Source organism: Ictidomys tridecemlineatus, chromosome 7 (genome assembly GCF_052094955.1).
Source record: "Ictidomys tridecemlineatus isolate mIctTri1 chromosome 7, mIctTri1.hap1, whole genome shotgun sequence".
Lineage (NCBI taxonomy): Eukaryota > Metazoa > Chordata > Mammalia > Rodentia > Sciuridae > Ictidomys > Ictidomys tridecemlineatus.
This window is the reverse complement of record NC_135483.1, coordinates 20,095,595-20,122,593: the sequence shown is the minus strand read 5'-3', so window position 1 is coordinate 20,122,593 and position 26,999 is coordinate 20,095,595. Positions and strand designations below refer to the sequence as shown.

At 36.7% G+C, this 26,999-nt stretch overlaps 1 protein-coding gene across 4 annotated transcripts in view; it reads left to right on the top strand.

Annotated features, from left to right (window-relative positions):
• Positions 1–26,999, top strand: part of Colec10 (collectin subfamily member 10) — a 157,794-nt gene that overhangs the window by 41,030 nt on the left and 89,765 nt on the right. Inside the window, exons 2-3 of one of the 4 annotated variants that reach the window (XM_078016754.1) lie at positions 13,799–13,881; positions 14,517–14,737. The exons of 2 other annotated variants lie outside the window; for them this stretch is intronic. The gene's annotated coding sequence lies outside the window, so the exon portion shown is untranslated. The remainder of the gene's footprint in view (positions 1–13,798; positions 13,882–14,516; positions 14,738–26,999) is intronic. One more of the 4 variants, XM_078016755.1, reaches the window with a different exon arrangement.

Below are 26,999 nucleotides of genomic sequence, written 5' to 3'. Positions count from 1 at the left end.
GGAAGGAAGAATTAGCATGCAGCAATATATAAAAATACAAATTATTTTTCTCCACAAAAGCTTCAAACATCATGTTAGGAGATAGAGGTTCAAAGAGAAACGTTTTGTTCCTGGAACACAATTTTTCATTTAGACACAATCTCCATTTTGAAGAGAAAACAAATGGGTGCAATATGACCCCACTCGCCTTATGCCTACTCATGTACTACAAGTGCCATATGAAACCATGAAAGGAACCACATCAAAGCAGATTAGACCACTGAGGACTTCAAGGAAATCATGTCAGCCACACATGATTGATCTGTGGATCTTTGTCAGCAAAAGCAAGCTGAGTGGCCCAGAGCTAATGGGAAAAATCATCAAGTAAGAAATCTTCTTTTGAAAGGACATGAATGAGCAGGAATCTAAAAAGCATGGAAATACCATCAATTCCATATGCTTGGTACTCTTTCTTTTAGGGAATTAAAACACCACAATGCTGTTGAGCATGCTTGTTTTATTCCCACACACTGGGATTTTTATTTTCTTATTTAAGTATAAGGAAAAAATTATATGTTTTTGTTTTTTACATTTTATTCATCATATAACAAACATGGTAATTTTTAGCTTGCTTAATATTTCTGGAACTTCACAGATATTATTTGTAATCCAGAAGTCAGTGTTGTGCAGACACCACAACTATACACTTGCCTCTAATGACAACCCAGCTGCGCCACTTACTGGCCATGTGACTTTCTTCAAATATTTACCTCTCTGTGTCTTTATTACCTCAACTGTGAAATGGAGAACTATGGTACTTATGAATTTGCTGTGAAGAGTGCATGAGATCCAATAAATAATTCTCATATCTTTCCTGGTACAAAATAATGCTAATAAAGAGCAGCTATTTAAATCTTCACATTAGTGCCATGAAGTGGGTCTTCTTCCTGTGCACAAGATCCTTGAGACCTAGCAAAAGAAAGTGATGCAAGAATTTACAAATGGTGGATGGAAATGATAGAAACGGAATGCAGACCAGTGGAGTCTGCCCCACTTGTCCTTGGCACACAAACTACTGAAATAGAAATACATTATTTTGCAAAACTTTTTTACACTTTTGTTTTTGATCTTCTGTTTGCACATAAACTTTGGGAAGACAGAAAAACTATGTATTCTCCTCAGGTTTTACTAAGTAGTTTAGTTTATTGCCCTGCCTATATGTGGCAAATATCACTAAAAGGAAGGGCATTGGCATTTGTAAAGCACTTAATAACCATTTGTTAAGAACTGTAGCCAGGTACTAAGACAAATTGTATGTAATCCTTACAAAAAAAATACTAAGAGGCTTGTGATATAATTCCTGATTTACAGATGTTGCCTAGAGGACAAATTCTTCTTTCCTTGGACTTCTCTTGTATTCTCTTTTTGGAAGGCATACAGTAATTGATAGCAGGATTTTAAAGCCAAAAACTTGGCAGGAAACTTATTCTGCTTACTGGAGAGTGTGATTTTTGAGTCATTAAACTCTTCTGAGTCTCATCTATAAAATATAAATAGGAAATACAACCCACATAAATGAATAAGATATTAAGTGAGGCCATACATTTAAAGCCCTATACTGGAATTGCAATAAGCATACTATAAATGTTAGCTGTTATTATTATTATCACTATTAATATGAATTTGGACAGTAAGCTGAAATGAAAGACCTTTGTTAAATTTTAGCGAGACTGTCAGTGTGCCCTTTAACATGAGAAGTCATCCTGTCTACAGTATAGAAGTTTTGGGGGTCACTTGTACAGGTAATTGAATCAGTTTGAATAGCTCTCCTGGTCAACCTCTGCCCAGAATAATCATTGTTTCAGTAAAACAGTTGGTAGAACATGGTAGACAATATTTTAAAAATATTACTTCCTGACAGGAGTGTGGCTGCAAGTTTATAGGAATAACCAGCTTGTGATGTGTAGATAGAAATCTGTGTGCAACAAAAAAATCCTTCTTAAGTCAGTGGAACTGACCTCAAAAAAGGACAGCAAAGCCAATTGAGATTTTATCATCATTTGATGGTTATACTTTAGAAGTTCAAAATCCTTTGGGGAAGAAAACCCCATGCATAATATTTATTTCATCCAACTTTTAAAAATGTGACAAACTACATTTTATCCAGAAAAATATCAGTAAATTAGAAAGTATCATAACCAAATAGTATTTGTCAAATACAATTAAATGCTAGACTATTCAGATCAAACATTATACTATAAACAGTGCACATAACATTGCATTTTTTGTGAGTAAAATGTTTACTTTGGTCATCCTCAAACCTCTTTAGATTCTGAGATTGTCCCAGTATTACCAAGATGAACTTTAATTGTTATGGTAACAGAAAGTTAAGCACAAAGTAAAAAAATATTTCCTCACCAAAGGGGAAGTTTTGAGACAGTGTGACCCACGTTGGAATTTTGTGGGTTCCCTTTGTAGGGAACTCCACAGGCTGAAGGATTGCATGCCCGCAAGTTTGCAAAACAGGTGGTGACGTAGAAAGACCAGTCCCAGAATGGTTTAAACAATAGAAATATATTTTCTCACTGTTCTGGAGGCTAGAAGTCCAAGATCAAGGTGTTGTTAGATTTTTTTTTCCTTGAGTCCTTTTCCTTTTGCTTACGGATACCATTATTTCCCTGTGTTTTCACATGACTTCTCTCTTTATGTATATGTGTTTGTTTGTGTGTGTGTGTGTGTTTTAATCCCTCTTACAAGGAAACCACCCTAATAAACTTATTTAACTTCAAATGCCTCTTGAAAGACCCTGTCTCCAAATAGTAACTTTCTGAAATATAGGATTTAGAATTTACAAATATAAATTTTGGGGAAAATGTAATGTTATGTGCACATATAACTCAGCACGTAATAGTGATTTTTATAGCGGAATCATTTAAGGTCTTGGTTAAAGATTCAAATTCCTCAGCACCACTTTGAATATTGATTCATTAAGTCAATGGAATTATATTTTTGACAAATACCTAAAAATTGTTCTTTTACAAGTGTCACATGCTGTTATCTTAAGCTGGCTCAAACAAAATATACCATTTGACAAAACTACTGAGCAGTTCAAGAATAAGTTTTTAGGGGTACTTGACTCAGGACCAAAATAATACTAGGACTACTTGGTTTCTCTTTTTACATTGTTCCCATTGGCTTTCTCAGTGTTGCTTCCACTTCTCAATCCCCTTGTGTTAGGAAGATAACTTGCCCCAGCTCTTGTGTTTTCAGAGGCTCACAGTTGGTGGTGTCATGGGTAGATCAGGTTAACATTTCCACCTGTCTGTGAATTTGCAAGGTGGGTTGTAAGTGGTAAAGATAGATCTTAGTTGACAAAATAGTTAAAGTTTAAAAATAGATGAGTGTCTGTGCTTTTGGATGTAAAAATACCAATTACTGATACACAGATAGCCAAAGTATAGAATTAACAATTATACAAAGTCTGACAATTATTTTAGTAATAGATTAATAATATGGATAGTATTTCCTTAATGTTTACTGTGTGTTAGTCACTCTTCTGATGTATTTTTAATACTCACATTAGGTGCTATTAATATCATCATTATATAGAGAGGGAAACAATGTCTCCCATGGCTAGATCCCCAGACCAAAGTACCAGAGATAGTAAGAGCCAGTAAGGAGAAAGAACTGTGATTCAAGTCTGTGGAGTTTCTACTTAAAATGCCACATCATGTGGCCGCACTGACATGCTAGATATCAGGGTTAGCTGTCTTTAGCAGGGCTGAACCCACTCAAATTTAGTAGTTTCTATAGGACAGTGATGTTCGGAATGAAATGAAAATGCTATTATTATTTTTTTTAAAGAGAGAGAGAGAAAAAAATTTTTTAAATATATATTTTTTTGTTTTGTTTTCGGCAGACACAACATCTTTGTTGGTATGTGGTGCTGAGGATCGAACCAGGCGAGCGTGCTACCGCTTGAGCCACATCCCCAGCCCTCAAAAATGCTATTATTTTTAAAAATATTTATTCTTAAGTTTTAGGGAGACACAATATCTTCATTTTACACTTATGTGGTGCTGAGGATCGAACCCAGTGCATCATGCATGCTAGGCCAGCACTCTACCAGTGAGCCACAATACCAGCTCCGAAAATACTATTATTTATTGCAATTATTTACATGTACTAGAACGATTCACTTGTCTTAGATTTGAAAGTTGTCTTCCAAACTTAGTGTAGCATAGTCCATTATATCTCCCAGCAGTGTCAAGCAGAGTTTTACAAGTTAGCTGTTTATTAAAGGAAAACAAAAGAATCAAATAATGTGCCTTTCTCGTCCCCTTAAACTATGAGTTCTTTCTGATGAGTAGGTCGCTTGACAACCTTAACATAAACAAACGCAAAAGCATCACATAAACACTGCCCAGCTAGCAGTGTGGTGTGCTTATTCACCAAGGCACATTTCTTTCACTATTGGACTGCAGCAAAGGTGTAGGTCTTCCCCTGGAATTTGAGCAGGGTGCCTTGCTGAGAAAATGCATATAAATGCCTGAGCCAGTTTAGTGGTCTTTACCAAAAATAGCTTGGCCTTTTGACTCACCCAGGCTGCCAGTAAACTCTGTTGTTTTTTCCCCCTCTCCACGGATCTGCTAAATCTAGTAACATCAGGTCAATGCATTCTGAATTGGACACAACATGGAATTTATTTTAGTTTGAAAATCTTTGTTATCACTTTGTATGTTGTGCCAGAGAACACTGGGGAAGGAGGGGTCTGGAGAATGAGTTAGCCCAGCCTCATAGATTTATAGATAAGGAAACAGAAACCCAGAAAGCTTAAGTGACTCCCATAAGGTCATACTGCTGGTTAGTGGTACACCCAAAATAACTCTGGGCTCCTGGTGCATGAAATGCTCTGTTTTCTACCAGAGTCTCAGCAGGAGGCTTTATGGGTGGGATACACCATACCCCTCAGAAGTCATTTGGGAAGGGAATGCAAAGAATGGCTTCTAGCTGATATGGTATTTATGAAATTTTCATATTGTTATACTGCAATAGCAAGAAGAAATATTTGAGATTCAAATGACACAAAACCAAGGAAAGCCAATAAATATTTTAATGCTCATATTTGGCTATGGGTAGTCTTTCTTTTATCTTCTTCTTTGCTTTCTTAAAATTTTGGTAATAGCCCTTAACATGAGATCTGCCCCAAAATAAGTTTTTTTTTTTTTAAATATATTCTTTATTTTTATGTGGTGCTGAGGATCAAACCCAGTGCTTCACATGTGCGAGACAAGGGCTCTACTACTGAGCTATAACCCCAGTCCTAAGTTATTAACTATGGACACAATGTCGTACAGCAAACCTCTAAAACTTATTTGACTTGTATAATTGAAACTTTATACTTGTTGAACACAACTCCCCAGTTCCCCAACCCCCAATCCCCTGGTAACCAACTTTCTATTCTCAGCTTCTATGACTTTTATATGCCTCATATAAATGAGATCATGCAGCAATTGTCACTCTGTGTCTGGCTGGTTTCACTTACAATAATGTCTTCAGAGTTCATGCATATTTTCACATGTGGCAGGGTTTCCTCTTCTCTACGTTTAAATGATAGCACATTGTGTATATATACACTGGATCTGAGATTCCTTGATAATATGATAGTTCTATTTTCTCATTTTTTGAGGAATCACTACGCTGTTTTCCATGGTAACTGCATTACTTTACATTCCCACTAACAGTGTGCAAGGATTCCAATTTCTCCACATCCTCCCTGGTAGCACTTGTTATTATTATTTTTTTAATGGCCATTCTAATGGACGTGATGTAATATCTTACTGTGGTTTTAATCGGCGTTTTCCTAATGACTAATGATATTGAGCATCTTTTCATTTACTTTTGGACATTTTTACATCTTATTCAGAGAAATGTCTCTCCAGGTCCTTCGTCCATCTTTTTAAAAATTACTTATTTATTTTAATTTGTTATACATGGTGGCAGAATGCAATTCATTTCATATTTCACATTTAGAGCACAATTTTTCAAGTCACCGTTTGTACACAAAGTATTTTCACACCAGTTGTGTCTTCATACATGTATTTAGGGAAATGATGTTTGTCCATCTTTTAATCAGTTCTTTGCTCTTTTGTTTGTTTTGTTATTGAGTTGAGGAGTTTCTCACATATTTTTGATATGAACCCTTTATCAAATATATGGTTTTCAGACAATTGCTCATATTTCATAGACTATCTTTTCACTCTGTTGACTGTTTCCTTTGTTGTGCAGGTTTCTAACTTGATGCACTCCCATTTGCTTATTTTTGCTTTCTTTGCCTGTGTTTTCAAATATAAGAAGTCAATACCGAGATCAATGTCATTGAGATCCCTCCGACACACTGTATTTTCTTCTAGGAGTTTTAGTTACAGGTCCTTACATCTTCCACCCATTTTGAGTCGTGTTTTGGTGAATGATATAAAAGTGTGTTCTAGGCACCCTTGTCAAAAATCTGTTGACTGGGTTCTCATTCCCCAACATCGGTGGGATATTGATTCCAGGATTGATACCAGATCTGAGGATGTTCAAGTCCCTTATATAATGGTATAGTATTGGGATGTAAACAACCTATGGACTCCCATATACATCAGATCATCTCTAGATTACACAAAACACCTAATACAATGTAATTTCTATGTAAATAACTATAGTACCATATTGTTAGGGAATAATAGCAGGAAAAAAGTCTATACATTGGTATAGATGCAATTGAAAATATTTAAAAAATATATTTTCAGTCTAAAGTTGGTTGAATCCATGGACCTGTAACCTGTGCATTCAGAGGGCTGACTGCATAGGTGTGAGTTTCTTTCCGGGTTTTTTATTCTATCTAATTGGTTTATATGCCTATCTTTATGCCAGTGATATATTATTTCAATTATGATAGCTTTGTATTATGAATCAGAAAATATAACGCCCCTGGCTTTGTTGTTCTTTGTTAAGTTTTTTCTGGACATTTGTGGTTTTTTGTCATCTCATATGGCATTTTTCCCATTTCTACTAAAAAAAAAAATATCATTTGTATTTGAGAGGGATTGTACTGAATTTGCAAATTACTTGGGGCAATGTGGACATTTTCATAATACTAAGACTTTCCATTGATGAATATGGATACATTTTCTTTTATTTGTGTCTGCTTCAATTTCTTTCACCAATGTTTTATTGTTTTCAAATACTTAATACAAACCTTCAAAAAAACAACTAGGAATAAAAGGAAATGACCTTATTGTAATAAAGGCTGTATATGTGCAGCCCACTACTGACATCATGTTCAGTGATAAAAAACTGAATGCTTTTTCTTCAAGATCAGGGACAAAACAAGGTTACTCACACTCACCACTCCTATTCAACACAATGCTGGAAGATCTAGACAGAAAAATTAAGAAAGAAAAGACATCCAAATTGAAAAGAAGATATGTTTTATCTCCCTATTTGTAGATGATGTTATCTGATACATAGAATACTTAAAAAGAGTCTGTAAAACACTGTAAGAATCATAAATTCAGTAAAGTTTGCAAAATACAAAACCCACTAGAAAAAAAATAGCTGCATTGCTATACCCTAACAATGGGCTATCTGCAAAAGAAATTAAGAATCTGATTTACCTAGTACCCCAAAGAATAAATAATTGGAAATATATTATTTATTATACATAAAACAGGTAGATTTTTAAATAGAGCCTTGGGAAGATGTGAATTCATATCTGCGGGTTTCCTTGAGATTTTCATGACAGCTAAGTCTTTACTGTGGCTTGTTCAGGCCTTCACCTCCACAGGTAGTCCAAGTCTAAGACTTTATGCAAGGAAACCAGGCCAACAGGTGCCCTTCACCAAGCAATAAAAGCTCTGTGTCTGTACTAATACTTAAACAGCTGAGCAAAAAATTTGATTTTTATGTGCATCTTTTCTATCTCTTCTTTGCCATCTGTTTAGGGGTTCATGGTAGTTGAGAGTTTTGTTTTTGTTTTTATTTCAGTTTGTTTATTTAACTGAGGAGACTAATAATTTGTTTTCACTCAATGCGATAGATCTGTCTATTATGTGAAAATGGAATTTGCAATTGAAAATGAAATTTGGTCACACAGAAAAAGGCAAATATGCTTTTGCTGAGTGAATATTAAATGTCTCTTTAAACAGATATCTTGAATATAATGAAAACCTGTGAACCGCTATTTCAACTTTTTAAAAGTAAATCAGAGGTACAATTTGTTGCACGTGACAATTTTATAGATGAGGAAACTGAGCTTCAGAAAATAAAGAACCTCAGTAACGTTTCACAACTAGGACATGATAAACCAGAATTTGGACCTGGACCTAAGGCTTACCAAGGGTCTCCCTGTATCTGTTTTACTGGATAATGGGATTCCATTGACTTGACTGTCATACATTTGACTGTAGGAATAGAAAATAAATGTCTAGTGTCTTCATGTTCATTATTTCATTTGTTCTTTTTAAAGACTTAGCAGGAAATGCGAGCAGCTGTCATTGTCTTCAATTTAAGAAAACACATCTGAGATTCAGATGAGTTATTTGACTTCCCCAAACTGCCTACTCAGAAGTGGCTGATGTAGGATTCAAATCATAGACTTTAAAATGTCTAAATAAAAGTGCATAATGAAAAGAATTTGATATGTAGGGCTAAGAGACCAGATTCAAGGGCCAGCTATTCATTCCACTTACTTGAAGTATATCTTCGATAAATTATTTAAGTGAATGAATAAATTCTGTGATTAGGTTTTTTTGCTAGGTAGCAAAATATCATGTCAAATCATCATAAAGATAGCATTCCTGCTACTGGATTATCTATTAAATGAAACAATAAATCTAAAATGAATTTGAAGACTAATTTATAAATGCTACAAGTAAAAAAATTAATATAATATATATAACTAAATTAAATTAAGTTTTAGAATTATTAGGTTTTTTTGATGTGAAAGTGTTAGTTCTCATTTGCTAACAGAGACTATTAACTACTAATTCTAGATCCTCACAAAAAAAATACTCAATTAAGCATTTTGGCCATTTGCTATTTCTGATTTGATGAGAAACATGAATATTATAAACACTCAGCCTCTTTACTTACAGGATATTATTGTAACCTGTAATTATAGAAATGCATCTTAAGCTAATTTCTAGATTCTAAAAATTACACTTTATTTTCTAGTCTTTTTCTTCCATCCCTTCCAAGAACATACATATTATTCGAGGGAGAAAAACTATGTATGAGTAGAATTGATATTTTTGAAAGAATGAGGCAGATTTTTAAAGGACTTTCTACATTTGATATATGCAATAATGCCCATTTACCAGCCAAAGTACTCCCGAGGAAAGCAAAACAATACCTGTCTAAAGGAAATTTCTTCTTCAGCATGAATCATTATAAAAAATCTAAGTGCTTATGGATTTCCAGTTTTCCCAGCATCATTTGTCAAAGAGGCTATCTTTTCTCCAATGTATGTTTTTGGCAACTTTGTCAAATATAACTGTAATTATGTGGGTTAGTCTCTGTGTCCTCTATTCTGTACCATTGGTCTACCAATCTATTTTGGTGCCAATACCATGATGTTTTTGTTACTATTGCTCTGTAGTATAGTTTAAGGTCTGGTATAGTGATGTTACCTGCTTCACTCTTCTTGGGAAGGATTGCTTTAGTGATTCTGGGTCTCTTAATTTTCCAGATGAATTTCATGCTGCCTTTTATATTTCAATGGGGAATGTCATTGGGATTTTGATTGGAATTGCATTAAATCTGTATAGTGCTTTTGGTAGTATGGTCATTTTGAAAATATTAATTTTGCCTATCAAAAAAAGGTAGATCTTTCCATCTTCTAAGGTCTTCTTTAATTTATTTCTTTAGTGTTCTATAGTTTTCACCATTCGACTCAGCTACTTAGTCTATACCCAAAGGACTTAAAAACAGCATACTACAGGGACAGAGCCCCATCAATGTTTATAGCAGCACAGTTCATAATAGCTAAACTATGGAACCAAACTGTATGCCTTTCTGTAGATGAATGGATAAAGAAAATGTGTTATATATACACAATGGAATATTATTCGGCATTAAAAGAGAATAAAAATCATGGCATTTTCAGGTAAATAGATGGATCTGGAGACTATAATGCTACATGAAATTCACCAATCCCAAAAAACTAAATGTTGAATGATGTCTCTGATTTAAAGATGCTGATCTATAATATGCTATGGGGGTGGGGGGATGAGAGGATTAAATGAACTGTAGATAGGGCAAAGGGGAAAGGGGAGGGAGAGAAAGGGAGAGGATATAGGGGTATGAAAGATGGTGGGATGTGATAGTCATCATTACCCTAAGTACATGTATGAAAACACAAAGGATGTGACTGTACTTTGTGTACAACCAGAGATATGAGAAATTGTGTCTATATGTGTAATATGTATTGCAATGCATTCGGTTAAATTAAAATAAAAAATGAAACATAAAGATACTAAGATGACTGAGAAAAACAAATATTCTAATTCCTTCCATCAGTTTTTCCTACATTGAAGTTTACCATTAATTTTACAAAACAAGATGGTTATATTTGGAACAGTTTGAAGCAATTAGAAAATAAAACCAGGGAACATATTAGATCTTAATTACTTTCAGCTGCACTTTGCAATAAACCGCATGGAAATGGTCTTTCCTTTTACCGTGGATGGCCTCTTTTGCCAAAATGACTTAGGAGTGAGGGAGGGTATTTTAGTCAGCTTTCATGCTGCTGTAACTAATAGATCTGACCAGAACAATTTTAGGGGAGTAAAAGTTTAATTGAGGGCTCACAGTTTCAGAGGTCCCAATCTATAGACAGCAAACTCCATTCCTCCGAGCTCAAGATAAGGCAGAACATCACGGCATAAGAGTGTGACAGAGGGACACAGCTCACATGATGATTAGGAAGCAAAGAGAGGTCTCCACTTGCCAGACACAAATATATTCCCCAAAGCCGTGCCCCAATTCCCACCTCCTCCAGCCACACCCTACCACTTCAGTCACTACTCAGTTAATCCCTATAAGGGAATTAATTCACTGATTAGGTTAAGACCCTCAAAACCTAATTATTTCTCTTCTGAACCTCTTTACATTGCTTCACACATGAGTTTTTGGGGACACCTCACATCCAAACCATAACATTTCACCCCTGGCCCCCAAAAGCTCACACTCATCTGACAATGCCCATTATATATTTAGCCCATTCCCAAGACTCCACATAGTCTCAAAAGTTCTGAGACTGCTCAAAGTCCAAGTCCAAAGTCTTCTTTGAGGCTCAAGGCAATTTTTGCATTGCAAGCTTCTGTAAAATTAAAAGCAATTTACAAATATCCAGTATATAAAGATACTGAGTAAACATTTTCATTTACAAAAATTAGGCACATAGAAAGAAGAAATAGTGTCAAAGCAAGACTGAAATCCTGCTGGGCAAACAGGTCCTGTAGTTCTGTATCTGGCATTCGGAGCATGTGGCATGTCTTCTCCAAAGGGCTTATGTAGCTCTGCTCCTGTGGCTTTGTTGGTTGTAGCCCCTGTGGTCCTTCTGTTGGGCTGATCTCTGCTCAATTCCTGCAGCTTTCTAAGGACAACATCCCAAGTTACTGACATTTCTTAATCACAGAGACCTCTACTGCAGTTTTGGCTTCCTCCTCATAGCTCCACACCTTGCCTTCTTAGGTGGTGCCTGCAGGGACTCTGACCCTGATGCACTTGGCCTGGCCTCCCAGGTCTTCCTTTGAAATCTTGATGGAAGCCTCCAGGACCCCCTAACTCCAGAATCCTGCTTTCTTGCAGAATCAGCACCACATGGTTGATGCCAAAGTCTGCTCCGATCTGAGCAGTAGCCAAGCCTCCAAGGACCCTGGCTGCAGCAGGGTCTGAGTGTCTGGGTGGCTGAATCCTTTGAAAAAAAACTTCCTAGGTCCAGTGTGCAAGAAGGATTCCCCACTGGTTTCTTCTCAGGAGAATTTTCACCTTTACTCCCTTGAGCTTTAGATGGGTGTGGTCTTGCCAGCTCTTGAGATGTCCCCCAAGCCATCTGTCTGTCTGTCTCTGGACAAGTCTTTAGCATTGCTTTAGCGGTGGTAAGGTCTTTAACAACTGCAACTTCCTTAGCCCCAGTTTTACTCTCTCTTTTCAAGTCCAAGTTTTTCAAGTCTTTCTGCTTTGGGTTCTACTCCTGAATATCACAATAAACTTGGCTAAAAGTCCCCAGCAACATTCATGCCAGTTCCTGAATGCTATGCTTCCTAGACAGGTTTTTTTTTTCCACCAGATTAAGAAATCTATTGCTTTTAATATCAGCCTCACAGAAAGTCTCAGGACACAAGCAACACACAGACAACTTCTCAGCCGAACAAGCCATGAATGGCCTCTACTCCAAATTCTGAAAAAAATCCTTTTCTGAACCCTCTTGAGCCCTCTCTCCACTGACCAAGGTGCTATTGGCATTCAGTTGTTCTGAGTTCCCATTAGATCAGCCATCATTATCTGCTTACAACAATCTGAAACATTTCCAACTTGCACTGCCACAAATATCAAAATTCCTCCAACCAATTCCAAAAGCTCAAAAAAACTTTGAACCACATAGTCAGTTTAGTCACAGCAATCACCCTACTTTTCAGTACCAATTTCTGTTTTAGTAAGGTTTTTCACACCGTGACTAAAGGACCCAACCAGAACAATTGTAGAGGAAGAAAAGTGTATTTGCCCATAATTTCATAAGTCTCAATTCATAGACAGCAGACTTCATTCCTTGGGATTCAAGGTGAGGCTGAACATCATGGGGAAAGAGTGTGGCAGAAACAAGCAGCTCACATGATGATCAGCAAGCAGAGAAGGTAATTTCGCTCACCAGTTTAAAATATAAACTATATATACCAAATATATATCCCAAAGTCAAGCCCCCAGCGTCTCACCTCTTCTCCTTATCACTCAGTTAATCCAATCAGGGCATTAATTCACTGATTGGTTTAAGGCTCTCACAACCCATTTCTTCTCTAAACTTTCTTGCATTATCTCATGAATGAGTTTTTTGGGGACACCTCACATTCAAACCATAACAGAGGGTCTGCCATGGGAACAGACACTCAGGAAGTACCAGTGACATAGGAGGCTCTTTAATCCTCATGATGTCCCTATGAATTAAATTTTAGTGATCTCATTTTCAGATGAGGAAAAAAAAATATTCAAGGTATTAAGCTAAGTAACATAACAGAGTGATGCTCAGACCCAGCTCTGATTCTGAAACCTCTTCTCCATTTACTGCATTGTAAAAAATCTCAATGTAGCCTGGGCTTTTGCCATCGCACTCTTTCTCTTTCATTGGTCATGCCTCATAACTTGTGAACATTTGGGTGTCTCCTGCCTTCCTGGAAATTCTTAAGTGTTAATGGACCAAATTTCATGGCATGTAAAGTTATATGCAGCATCTAAAGCACAAAAAATATCATTGGTATGTGCAACTTCTCATTCAGAAAGAGAGCTGTTAAAGAAATCTTTTAGGTGGCAATAAAATAAAAGTGTTGGAGTAAGAAAGTGAAAACAACTTATTCTCTTTCATATAATAAAATCAACTCCTCTTAAACTCTACCAAGGTAGCAAAATTATGAGATAGCACTGACACATTCAGTAGACTGGCAATCAAAACCTGGGTTTCAGGTAGAATTTACCAAATATAAATCAGGTGATCTTGGATAAGTAAATTAACCTCAACATTTTTGTCTATAAAATAAAAATTTTCTTCTTGTCACCTTAGGAGGTTGACTTAAAGATGGAAGGAGAAAGTGTAGAAAATGTGTTTGTATCCCTATGACACAGGATGAATTCAGAAGAAATAAGGTAAATTTGCTACTCATGACAGTCCGCTTAGAGGAAGTAATGTCAATTATTTTCAGTGTAGATTAATTTAAACTCTAAGTATTATCTACTAACTGACATCTACTCTAAACTCCTCTTCAACTGACTCTTTTATCTAAAATCAAAGAAATGTAGGTGTTTGGGGACTTGTGTGGTGGAGCCTTAAAATCATCTCCTTGACCAAATAAACGGTGTAACCAACCCTGGGAGCACAGTGCTGGGAAAGCTCATGAATAGAAGTTCTTCAAAGGCCAAGTGAGTTTTATAATCTTGTGGATGGAACCTTGGGCTAAAAATTTAAGGACTTAGATATATTTGATTTAATTATGTTTTCCCAAATAATGGTCCACCCCTAATATAACCAGTATTTATTACTGTGTTAGGATTTATTGGATGCTCCCCATTTTCTAGGCACTGTGCTAAGGACTTCGTATACATCATCATTTAATTTTCATAAAAACTTCAGACACAAAGTGATGTTACCAACTAAGGCATAATTTGCCCAAGGTTGCATAGTAAAATGGACATGAGATATATCCAAGACTATCAAAGAGGTTGATTTTTGCCATTCATTTATTTATTCATTGTGATTGATTAAAATGCTTTTTATTAAACAGATGGATGTTTGAGTGGCATTTGGATCTACGAGGAGGGACAACATCACCTCAGGAAGAAGGTAGCTAGAGAACAGAAAACAGCTGGGGATGGAGTCCAGGAGTTTCCTAAAACTTGAGGTCCGATAAAGAGCAGGAGCCAGCAAGAGAGATGGAGGGAGAGTGTTCCCCAAGAAGGAAGAAAGAAGCACATAAAAGTTGTCTGAAAAGCCTACAGAATGAAAGTATGTAACAGGAGGGAGTGGTTGGATCTGTTAATCCTATTGACATATTGAGTAAAGTAAGGACAGGAAATTGACCATGGACTTTGGAAAGATGTTGCTGGGCGTAGTGGCACATGCCTATAATCCCAGCAGCTCAGAAAGCTGAGGCAGGAAGATCAAGAGTTCAAAGCCAACCTTAATAATTTAGTGAGGCCCAAAGCAATTTATGGAGACCCCGTCTCAAAATAAAATATAAAAAGGGCTGTGATGTGGCTCAGTGGTTAAGTACCCATGGGTTCAATCACTGATACAATATATATATATGTGATATATGATATATATGTGTGTGTGTGTGTGTGTGTGTCTAAAATATTGGTGACACTGAGAAAACTTAGTTCAGTTAATCAGGAATTCAATTACAGTGGGGCTAGGAAATAATAGAATTTGAGGTTCCTTAAGTAATAAACACAGAGAGTTCTTCAAAGAGTTTTGTTAACCTAGCAGATATTGAAATAAATGGAAGGGGTTAGGAGTCTTTTTTAAAAAAATGGGTGGTATTAAGGCATATTGTTCAAACTACAATGATTCTTGGGAAGAAAATTATGTTGCAGAAAAGAAAAGGAATAGTGCTCATCTCCCGAGCACCTGGGGACAGGATGCCTTTGTCTGAGAGCAAAATACATGTTCCATTCTAAGGGCAGAGTGCAAGGTGCAGAAGACAGGAAGAGTCAGCATCAGAGATGAGAAGAGGAGGTTATTTTTTTCTGGTTGTATTTATTATTATTATTATTTTGCAGGTGGGGGGCGGTGGCTATCCTGTAATGATTTCAACTAGGGTGAAAGGGAGGAAAGATCTCAAAGGAGTTAAATGCTAAAGAATGTGGACATAAGATTTGGAGATATGATAGGATTATTAAGTATTGCAGAGTGCCTATTTGAGACTTGTGGTCTGAGTTTGAAGTGAGGTGCCCCTCGGGGATGCCTTGAAGTGAGGTGCCCATCAGTGCTTTCCCTGGAGTGTCACCCTCCCAGGCATAGGCAGAGAGCAAGCGCATAGTGGAGTTTAACCAAGCTTGGGTGTCACCGCCCAACAATAGCAGTGAGAGAGAACGGAAAAGCTTTTAAAAGAGAGTTTCCATTTCTGAATGTGAAATCTAAGCAGGAAAAGGAGCACAGTGGAAATGTGAGAGGGTGATGATGATTTAAAAAAAGAGAAAGAAAAGTGATAGAGGAAAGAAATGGAGATCTGGATCAGGTTAAGCAAATTATTTGCTATGGTATAAAAAGAGTGAAGAAACTGAAATGATAGGAAATTTCCAAAATGACCCATTGGTAGGGAGAAAAAAATATTCATAAGACTTGATAGTTGAGACAGAGCAGAGCAAAGAAATCAAGGAACTGAGAGGACATGATGATAGACATATGAAAATGCTAGCACCATTAAAGATGTGCAGGAGATGTGAAGTCAGTCTGTAGAGGGAGGGAGGGATGGGACCACGCTACTTCATGGAATTTGCATAGGAGAAAAAGTTAGAGGCGTTGCAGTCTGAGCACCATTGTGATGGCTAGGAGAACCTCACTCCTTCTTCAAACAGGAGGATAAGAGCTTCCATGTGGATGGGCTTCAGGGATACAGGTATGCTACAGGAGACTCTGTCCTCATCAAGTCAGAATACATAGGAAGTGTGAGATGGTGAAGATGAGCATTTTAATCACTGAATTTGAAAGTCTAGTGTCATAGTGGAAAAATTTAGGAAGGAGATGAGGAGAAGTTTGACACAAGAAAGAAATGGATAGCAGTACAGCAAAGAGTGTTTAAAATCAAATGCTAAGTCTGGGCTACTGATCAAGCAAGCAGTGTCCTGAAGGTAGGGTACATCTTCTCTGGACACTAAATCCCAACAGTGCCCTTGTAAAGTTTAGGGGGAGAGGGAAAGTGCCTGGGATGGCTTAGATATTGACAAAGAAAGCCCGGCAGTAGCTAAACGTTTACATGAAGAGGCAGGCTGTAGTGATCCAAATCAATGGACCAAGAGCCATATTGTCACACAGCAGGAGCAGAGCAATAACCACAGCAAACTAATAAAGCCTGTGCTCAATAAATACCTGATAACTGAACAAGCACTACGTGATTAATAGGCTCTCCAGGGCTCATGGATTCATTGAATGCCTCCAATTTCAGATCAGGTTCTTCATTCCATTTCCACCTCACACTGGACAAAATAGTAAAACAAACAAACAACAAAAGTGTGAAAGTAAAAAAGCTATTATTTAACATTGTATCTTACATATCTATGGACAACTTTGAAGAAAGGAGGTAGAGAAAACTACTTTCAGCTTTTAAAAGTAGAAACTCAGCATAACCCATGATTGACAGTTCATTACACCAGCTTCATTTGGACAAAGGCCAGAATCAAAACCTGATTCAATTTATCAATCTCTTACATTCCAAAATATTTCTCCTACTCAAAAGCATGGATTTGCTTCTTTTTTTGTATGTCTCAGGGGTTTATAATATAATTGGGCTTATATTTATGGGTGGCTTAGGAAAAAAATCTATCCAGTTACTGTAGTTCTACTTCCTGAACATCCATACTCAATTATATATTTGACATAGCTTTATGTGAGCATGTGAATACTTTTAGCGTATATATTCCTATAATTTTAGTACTATGTGTTAAATATATATTACTATTTCAATGAATAAATTTCATTTAAAATAAGTCATAATAATTTAATATAAAATATTTTAATGTTATTATTAATAAAACATCATGAATGTGCTAGCATACCATCCTGAAAATTTTATATAACACTAATACCTTAATTTAAACAGCATTCACTAATAAAATATATAAAACACATTTGAATTAGTAAAAGATGGGATTCTTCTTATTAGGAGGAACTTTTAAATTTTAAATCCTATGACTAAATAAATCATTCCTCCATTAAGATATTAAACAATATTTGCTCTCAAAAGAAGTTGAACAGCCATGGGTTGGGGTCTGGGCCCCATCTGTTAAAATGCATTTCACCAATTACTTAATGGATTGGAATAAATAGGATAATGTAGGCCAATTTTCTGGAATGATTGCATTTCATTTATGATACTTGAATGTTCTGCTCCAATGACTAAATGGCTTCAAGTCTTTGCAAGCTTTTATCTGGTCAATTACTTTGCTTTACAAAGGAGTCTAATTAAGAGGGTGTGTGTGGGCTAGCTAGAAAACAAGAGAACTCCATAGTACTTGGGGAAAGCTTTCTGGGAGGAGATGGCCAGCAGTTCCCTGGCTAGGTAGGAACTTGAAGTTGGAAGTAGATGCATGGTTTAGATTAGGGGGAGAGAGAAAATTAGGGAACCAGAAATTTTATTGATGTTGAAAAAAAATTTAATTGGAATTAGGAGAGTTGCAATAGGAAGTTGTGGTTGAAGAGAGAATTCAAGGAATTGATGATTTATGCTACTCACCTGGAGTCCCACCCTCATGAGACATAATTCTTCGGACATAATTCTTCAGAATTATATCTCATGAGAGTGGGAATCCAGGTGATGAATAAATCATGGAAGAGAGTTGGGCACATTATTTCAAAGCCCTGGGCTTTTGAACTCAGCTAAATCTGGCTTTATTCCTTACTCTGTCATTTACTGAGTCACCTTGGACAAGTTAAGATAGGAAAGTTCTTTACATAATTGTATTTGGTTTAGTTTTCTCTTCATTAACTTAGTTCCAACAGAATCTGTGCTTTGTAGAGAGTACTTGTTCTTGCTGAATATCGTAACTAGTTCTATGAATGAAAATGTGTGAGTAAATGTTTAGGAAAAACTGTGTAAGTGACTACAAAAAGAAAAATTATTGTGATAGTGACATCAGAGAGGTCTACATTTTCACCTGATGTTTTTCAATACGTTCTGTAAATGTTTTAGGTCAGATAACTTATAGAATGTGCTTGATAAGAAAAGGGGTATTTCAATTAAACTTGAAAAATTAATGTTAGGAATCATGAAAATGGAAAGGGTCTTCAGAAAAAAAAAGTATATATATTTTTACCCAGTTCACTGGTTTATAGATTCCTCTGAAATATTTGATTTGGCCCCCAAATGACATGATGATTATTTAGAAAAGGTAAAAAAAACAAAAACGGAAGGGTATCTTTTTGATACAGATTTGAAAGGTAAGTAATTTCTTGTGTAATCTCCCCCAAATGATTTCAGCATGAACAGAATGAGTCTGTGGTTGGCATCCCTGGGAATGGGATAAATTAATTTCATGTGCTCTTTATAGGAACATGTGGTTTATAGGTGGATGTAAGAAACCATATGGAATCATGAAAGCCTCACACACCCCAGACTGGGATCTGACCCTGCGTGTGTGACCTGGGCTGTGCCACTTAGCCCTATCCTTATGTCTAACATAGGATAATAATGCTCAGCAACTTGTGCAGATTCTCTTACTTTTCACTTATTAGCACCCATATAAAACTGTGATATTGACCTTGCACACTGATAAAGTATATAATGAGGTCAGAGGAAACTAGCTTGGGGCTCCAAATGGCATTAAATTGTCCAGTCTTCTTGAAGAGATCAAAATGTCAGGACAATTATAACTTAAGGACCACATAATGTATCATGCAGACTTTTCAGTGAGATTGGACATATTAAAAACTCTAGTCTACTGGACATACCAGGACAATTCCCAAACTGACCATAACCCATCCATAAAAAATAGCATTCTTTTGAGGAAGCTCTAGACTCAAGCAATGCCTGATAAAGTAATTACACAAAAAGGATAGCTACTGCTATTTTCAGGAAGTCTAAGTGTGGGGAACTGCTTCGGTCCCTAAGGAAGCAATTTCCTCCAGATGATGGATTAGTATCTCAGTACTGATGCCATCATTTTTTCTAGCTATCAAATTATCAGATCAATGGAAACAAATAACACCAACAATAATTCCAAGTATCCTCAGTTGTCATTTTGTGTGTCATGTACTTATGTAGTTTCACTTTCAATCTTTTCCCTTTCCCTAAACTGCTGAGAGCCACTCTGGAGAGACTCTCATGATTGAGTAACAATGTTTCTAAGGCTGTTGTTTCTTTTCTTCTCCTTGTACCACCCTATGCAATTCATTCCCACTCTGTCTAGCTAGGTCTCTCTCTTCATCTCCACACTATTGTTCCCAATTCTTGCTTAAATATATGCATCCAAATTTCCAACCCATCATTCAAGCCCTTCATTCTGAAAGTGAGCTCATAATATCAAATGCTTCATCATATCAGTTTTCACAAACCTGTTTTATTTTTTTTAGCGTTTTTGATATTTGTTGTTTTTAGATATACATGACAGTAAAGTGTATTTTGACATATTATACATACATGGAGTACAACACATTTCAATTAGGATCTAATTCTTGTGCTTGTACATTATGTGGAATTAGACTGGTTGTGTATTCATATATGAGCAAAGAAAAGATATGTCAGATTCATTCTATGGTCTTTTCTATTCCCATCCCCCTTCTGATCCCTCTGTTCCTCCTTGTCTAATCCAATGAACTTCTATTGTTTCCTCCCTCCTTTGTTGTGAGTTAGCATCCACATATCAGAGAGAACATTTGTCCTTTGGTTTTGGGGGGGATAGCTTATTTTACTTAGTATGATATTCTTCAGTTCCATCCATTTATCAGAAAAAGCCATAATTTCAGTCTTCTTTATGGCTGAGTAATATTCCATTATGTACATATACCACATTTTCTTTATAAATTCAACTGTTGAAGGACAACTAGGTTGGCTCCATAGTTTGGCTAATGTGAATTGAGCTGCCACAAACAATGATGTGGCTGTGTCACTGTAGAATGCTGATTTCAAGTTCTTTGGGTATACACCAAGGAGTGGGATAACTGGGTCAAAAGCATTCATGAAATTCCTTTAAAAAAAGAGGTTCAGAATAGACAAACAATCCTTAGCAAGAAAAGTGATGTAGGAGGCATCACAATACCAGACCTTAAATTGTACTGCAGAGCTATAGTAACAAAATTGGCATGGTGTTGGTACAAAAAAAAAAAAAAAAAAAACAGACAGGAAGACCAATAGAATAGAACAGAAGACACAGAGACATAACCACATCAATCTCATACTAGAAAAAGGTGCTATAAAAATATATTGGAGAAAAGATAGCCTCTTCAACAAATGGCACAGGGAAAACTGGGAATTCATATGTAGTAGAATGAAATTTATCCCCGATATCTCACCCTGCACAATTCTCAACTCAAAGTGGATCAAGAACCTAGGCCTTAGACCAGAGACCCTGCTCCTAACAGAAGAAAAAGTATGTCCAACTCTCCATCATGTCAGCTTAGGAACTAACTTCCTCAACAAGACCGCTAAAGTACAAGAAATAAAATAATGAACCAATAAATGAGGTGGCATCAAACTAAACAGCTTCTTCACAGCAAAGGAAACTATGAGAATGTGAACAGAGAGCCTACAGAATGGGAGAAAATCTTTACCACCTGCACTTGAGATAGAGAATTAATGTACAGGATACAAAGAACTAAAAAAAAAAAAACTTAGCACCAATAAAAAAAAAAAGAAAGAAAAAGAAAGAAACAAATAACCCAATAAATAAATGGGCAAAAGAACTAAAAAGACACTTCTCCAAAGAAGAAATACAAAAAAATCAACAAATATGAAAAAAAAGTTCAACATCTCTAGCAACTAGAGAAACACAAATTAAGACTACACTGAGATTCCATCTCCAGTCAGAATGGCAATTATCAAGAATACAAGTAACAATGAATGTTGGTAAGGATGTGGGGGAAAAGGTACACGCACACATTGCTGATGGGGCTGCAAATTGTTGTTACCAGGTTGGAAAGTAGGGTAGAGAATCCTTAGAAAGCTTGGAATGGAACCACCATTTCAACTCACCTGTGCTTCTAACTGGCATGTGGCACCACTGAGTTGGTTACCCAATTGCTCACCTGGAAGTAATCCTGGGTTCCTTTATCTCTCTCCTACAATTTTCCTTTCAAACTCAAACCCTGTTCATTGACTTGTCCACCAAAACAGCTTTCAAGTGATCATTTCCTGTATATTTCTGCTGTTTGAAATTTGTCTATCACCCTCTTTCACTGCTTTTGCTGATAATAGTGCTATTTATTGGTCTTTTAAACTTACTACTGTTTCCAGCACATTTCACACTGCCTACACACATATCTTTATTGCTTTAACATGCAGATATAATCATATTATTTCTGTGCTTAAAATCCAAAATCCTTCAATGACATCTGCTAAAGGATAAAATCCAAAATATTTTTCACCACGTAGAACTATCCTTGGGATCAAAACTCTAAGTGCCAAGCTAATTTTGCTCAATTCCTTTCCTTGACTTACATTAAATCAAATATTTCTTCTGTGTGCTATCAAATCTCAGCCCCTACCCCTCATGTTGGTTAAGTTCTTGTTACCACGACCAGTGCTGCATATATTTGACTACCTTCACTCAGAGGTGTTCTGAGTATGCCTCAGCTTGTTCTCATGCCACATATTTTTTCTTCCCTGGGGCCTCTCTGTCACTAAAGCATGGGGTTCTCTGTGGAAACCTCTCACTGTGTGAATGAGTAGACTGAATGTGTGGGGCATCCATGTGCAGCTCCGAGACATGCTATAAATCTCCATGATGGATCAAGGAGAAATGAGCATCTGCTACTTGTACCACTGGCCAAACAGACAATTTATATTTATGTTCTTCCTCTTTTCCTTTTTCATTCCCTCTTTCCATCATTCTTGATCCATGTGATAAATTCCCAAATAAATTATCTTCAAGTAAGCCTTAACAGAAGTTCTATTTTCAAAGAAAGGTGAAAGATTGTAGTTACTAGGAATACCCCTGTGATGGGATTTTAGAACTGAACCACTGGTAGATCAGAAAAGAATAAAATCCAGTTGGGTGCAATTGTGATCATCTGTTATCCCAGTGACTCTGGAGGCTAAGGCAGGAGGATCATAGTTCAAGGCCAGCCTCAGCAATTTAGCGAGGTCCTAAGCAACCCTGTCTCAAAATAAAAAACAAAACGGACACTTTCCACTTTACTTACGGAAATAAACTTTGGCATGCAGTAGCAGTTATTAAGGCTTCCACAAGGATGGGTTGTATGGAAGGGCAAATCATTTGATTGGCATGGGGTTCTATTATACATAAGGATTCTTTTCCATATCATACTACTGTGTTGAATACTTCTGTATATCTGGATCTTGTGAACATTAAGCAGTCAGAAATATAAATCACCCAGTGAGAGACATGTATGCCAGAGTCAGAGGGTAGAAAATGAACTGTATAAATATTCAGAGTACTGGGCTGGGGTTGGGGCTCAGCGGTAGAATGCTTGCCTAGCATGTGCAAGGCACTGAGTTCAATCCTCAGCACCACATAAAAATAAATAAATAAAATAAAGGTATTGTGTCCAAGGACAACTAAAATTTTTTTTAAAAAAATTAGAGTATTTCCATAGTAATAAAAATGTGGACATTGATACATTACATTGACAATACTTTTTAAAGGTATGCTGCCATAACAGACTTATCCAGGGGTATTCCTGAATAAGAATGGTGGGGAAAATTCTCTCCAGTGGACAGATCCATGAAGAAAATTGTGGTAAGGGTGTGTATGGATTCATGACTATAGGAAAACTAGCTTATCTAGTTGATTAGGAATTGGGAAGATTAGAAGAAGGGAAAATGGAAGTCAGCTTATTTTTTTTTGTTGCTGTAACTAAAAGGATCCAACCGGAACAATTGTAGAGGAGGAAAAGTTTATTTGGGTGCTCACAGTTTCATAGATCTCAATCCATAGACAGCAGGCTCTATTCCTTGGGGCTCCAGGTGAGGCAGGGCATGATGGTGGAAGAGTGTGGCAGAGGCAACAAGCTCACATGATGATCAGCAAGCAGAGAGAGACCTCACTTGCCAAATACAAATATATACCCCAAAGCCATGCCCCCAGTGACCACTCCCTCCAGCCACACCCTCCCTGCCTTCAGTCACCACTCAGTTAATCCCATCAGAAATTGATTTTTTTTTTGATTAGGTTAAGGCTATAACCCAATAATTTCTCCTCAAAACCTTTTTGCATTGTCTCACACCTGAGTTTTTGGGGGACACCTCATATCCAAATCATAACATCTGCCTAAGATACTATGAATGGATGTATGATAGTGGGCACAATCCACAAAGAGAGCCGGACACAGAGAAGAGATGCTCAATAATAACTGGAGGGAAGGGCTTCTTACAGATGTAATCTAGCTTCATTTTCTGACAGCCCAATATTGGCATGATGAGCCCATGATTAAAATGGCCGTGGTGGCAGAGAAAGTATATGTGCATAAACTTAATAGCATGGGATGTCTCTGTCCAAGGCTGATCTAGGTACCACTGTGTCTAAATACCCAATCTGTCAGCTTCCAAGACCAAAGCTGAGAGCCAGTCAGTGATGGTTGGTTGATTATATAAAACCTCTTCTACCCTGGAGAAAAAAAGTATTTGCCTTGCTACAATAGTTATATAGAAAGCTATGGGTTTTACCTTTCTACCTTCAGTGCTGCAATCGGCACAATTTGAAGGCTTTATAGAATGCCTTAAAAGTGATGATTATAGGATCTACTTGGATAATTATATATCCCATCATTAAGAAGTCACAGGCTCAATAGAATAAAAGACTTATTAAAAACTCAGGTAATGTTCCAGTTCAGGTATATGGCCTGCAGGATTTCAGCAGCATTTTCAGAACAGTATATATTTACTAAACTCATGGCCAAAGATGGTGCAAGTTCTTCAACTTGAATACATGAATCTAGGAACCAAGGGGTTCGTGTATAATTGGGCACTCTTATCATCACTTTCTGGAGCTCACTTGCAAAATTTATGCTTAATCCCTGTTGAATTTGAGGTCCTATTTTCCAGAGAAATTTTCCACTTTGAAACTAGGACTACCATATATTCACTCTGGGTTATTTGTGCTAGCAGACCAATAACCAACAAAATGATGACTGATATAGGTAACTAATCATGACTTGCATTAGGAACTGGGGCTGCTACTATATAAAGAAAGTAAGTTAGGGTATGTTTGAAAGCCAGGGAGTTTACTACCACATATTTTTCTCATTCGCTACACAGTGAAAATAATCATTAAGCAAATGGAGCAACGTGGCCTGACATGGGCATGGTCCAAAGCACTTAGGATTAAATATCTAGGCCATCTCATTAGGCAAGCAATGAGACAACTAGTTAATAATCTAGATAATCCACAGTATTGACTAATTGTAAGGAAAACATGGAGAGGATTGTGTATCAGTTTGCATGGGCTGCTATAACAAAAGACCATAGACAAGGAAACTTAAAATAGAGAAATTTACACAGTTTTGGAGAATAGGAAGTCCAAGATCAAGTTGTTGGATGGCAGATTTATTCTCTGGTAAGAATCTGCTTCCTGGCTTTTAGATGACCATTTCACACTGCCTGCTCACATGGTCTTTTCTTGGTGCATGAGTGAAGGGAGTGATTATTTCTAGTGTCTCTTTTTAGGAGAAAACTAATCCTATTAGAACTTGGTCTTACCCTTATTACCTTATTCAAATTTAATTTCTTAAAATTATATTGAAGGATATAATTTTAACATGTGAGCTTTAGGGGAACAAACATAGTAATATATAGGGTAGCAATGAGAGAATGAATTTAAATTATTTTGTCTCCAGATTAACTACAGCAACAGGGATTGGGGTTAGTTTCGCTGGCCAACTTTATTAACTAGCCTCTACTTTGAAGGGGATTTTGTGTTTGTCTGGACAGCCTAAGAAGCACACATTTGATGACATTCTCTGACTCTTGTGTACAGCTTTAAATCCTCTAGGATCAGTCGTGAGACCCATTTCATAAGCCTCCAATAATGACCCTCAGGCTGGAGCAACAGTTGACTGTATCAGTGGCCAAGTTAATAATGCCACCTTGTAGGAGCTTATCTTCCTTTCCTGTTTCATTTCCCCCTGTCGATCACCTCTGCTTTCTGGGGTCACTTTTAAATAAAATATCTTCACTCAAGAATTTGTTTCAGAAATTCTTTGGAGGAAACCCTTACTAAGACATTATTTTAACATTTCTAAACTAATTATGACAGTTGGGCCCAATTAAAATACGTGCAATGAATGTTGGTCTCTGAAAATGGAGTGCTCTTTGGGATCCATAGCTCCATCTGAATCTTTTTCCAGGGATTTTCTTCTGTCCCAAGCATCTCCATCAGATTTATTACCTATAAAATTCCTGCTCAATTTTTCAGCTCCCCTGTATAAAGCTCCTATATTGTATAAAACAATGTAATTTGGTCACCAAACAGTTTGATTTCTGGAAATTCTGGGAAAGTACATTTCTCAATCACATTTGCATGCGGCTAGGGTGACACAACTAAGTTTTAGCCAGGAAAATGTGGGCAGAGGTGACATAAAAATTTGTACAACTCAAGTGATAAACTCACTATGCTAAGTTGGAAGTGAGAGACTTACAGATGGCAAAATTATAAGCTGAATGTAGCTGGCTCCTGGTTCACCACTTGGAAGAGAATTACTAGGAATATCAGCAAACCACCTTTCACTTCACTTGAGTGAAAAACTTCTTTGTGTTATGCCACTGAGACATCAGGTTTTATTTCTGCTTCAATATGGACTAGTATCCATAACTAATGTATCTCAGAGAGGGGGGCATTTCTCTATACTCTGACTGAAATCTGGATATACTAATAGTAAATCAATAAATGTTTAATTCTAATCATTTTACTCCCATCTCTTTCACTGTAACCTCCTTGGACTCTCTGATGCTGGTACTACATAATGTATTTACTGATTTGATGGATAGTTGGGAAAGGGCACAAATATTTACTCTGTGTGATTCCAGGAAACAAGCATTTAGAAACAATTGAAATATGCAAATGCTTTGGCAGGCAATGACTTATTTGGTTCATCTGCAATTTAAAGACCAACTGTCCCACATGGTTAACTTACTGGTGAAGTAGCAATTAAGTCCAGGTAAGTCAAAGGACTTTCCCAAAGCATGTTAGTAACAGCAGTCCAAGTGAAATTAAATCTAAATCTTCTATCTCCTATACCAGTACTTTATTACATCAAAATTAAAGAGACTGTGAGCCAGCACATCAAATATGTACGAGATCTCAATTCAAACCCTGACACTAGTTATGTCTTTGAGTTAATTAATATGGACCAGGCAATCAAGTAGGCTATTCATTTA